Genomic DNA, 1,208 nt, shown 5'->3' with positions numbered 1-1,208 from the left:
GAAAGAGCTCCATGTAATATGAGATAATGTTCAATAGCATTTTACCCATTATAGACCTTCTTTCCAAATTGGAGTCAATCTTCTCAGAGCACACTGGTATTTTATCAATTAAATTTATATGATATTCCGAATTATTTATTATCATGTCAACAATGTTCACAGCATTTCCACCAGGAGTAGATTCCACTTCAATAAACCACTTTTTTTGCTTATCTAACAAGCAACTCTTCATACATTAAAGTTTTATCCTGAGACTACTGCAATTCAGTCATATCTTCAGACTCCAATTCTAATTCTAGCTCTCTTGCTCTTTCCACATCTGCAGTCACTTCCTCCACTGAAGTTTTGAACCCATGAGGGCTGGAATCAACTTCCTCAAACTTCTGTTAATGTTGGTATTTTGACTTCCTCCCATGAATCATAAAGATTTATAATAACTTTAAAATGGAAATCCTTTCCAGAAAGTTTTCAAGTTTCTTTGCCCCTAGCCAACAGAAGAATCACTATCTGTAATAGCTATAGACTTACAAAATGTATTTCTTCTTTTCTTTTTATCAGAGAGGTTTTTGCTATAGGGAGCATGTGCTCGCCAGAAAGACAGAGAGAGACAAAGAGAGAAAGCGAGAAATCACCTCCCAGTGGGGATGCCACACCACAATCCCTTCTCCTCCATTCTCTCGGGATCTTGGGCACACCACATGCACACATGCCCAACGTGAGTTTTAAGGCACCAGGTCCAGGACTCGAACCATGGTAGGCTACATGGGAGTCCAACGACATAGCCATTACGCTAACTGCTGGTCCCCAAAATGTATTTCTTAAAGGGCAAGATTTAAAAATTGAAATTACTTCTTTATCCATTGTCTACAAAATACATGCTGTATTAGCACACATGAAAACATTAATCCCCTTGTACTTCTCAGACCTCTTGAGTGGCCAGGTCTATTGTAGATGAGAAGTCATATTTTGAAAATCTCTTTTTTTTGTGTGTGTGTGAACAGCAGTTCTTAACAGTGAACTCAAAATATTCAGTAAGCTATGCTATAAACAAATGTACTATCATCTAGGCTTTATTGTTCCATTTATATAGCATAGGCAGAGTAGATTTAGCATAATTTTAAGAGCTCTGGTATTTTCAAAACCATAAATAAGTATTGCCTGATAATACTTATTTATGATTAAATTGCTAATTGCATTAATCCCTAACA

The sequence above is a fragment of the Tupaia chinensis genome, unplaced genomic scaffold (assembly GCF_000334495.1).
Source record: "Tupaia chinensis unplaced genomic scaffold, TupChi_1.0 Scaffold146261_1, whole genome shotgun sequence".
NCBI classification, from domain to species: Eukaryota; Metazoa; Chordata; class Mammalia; order Scandentia; family Tupaiidae; genus Tupaia; species Tupaia belangeri.
The sequence above is the reverse complement of the archived record's forward strand: the minus strand, read 5'-3'. Positions refer to the sequence as shown.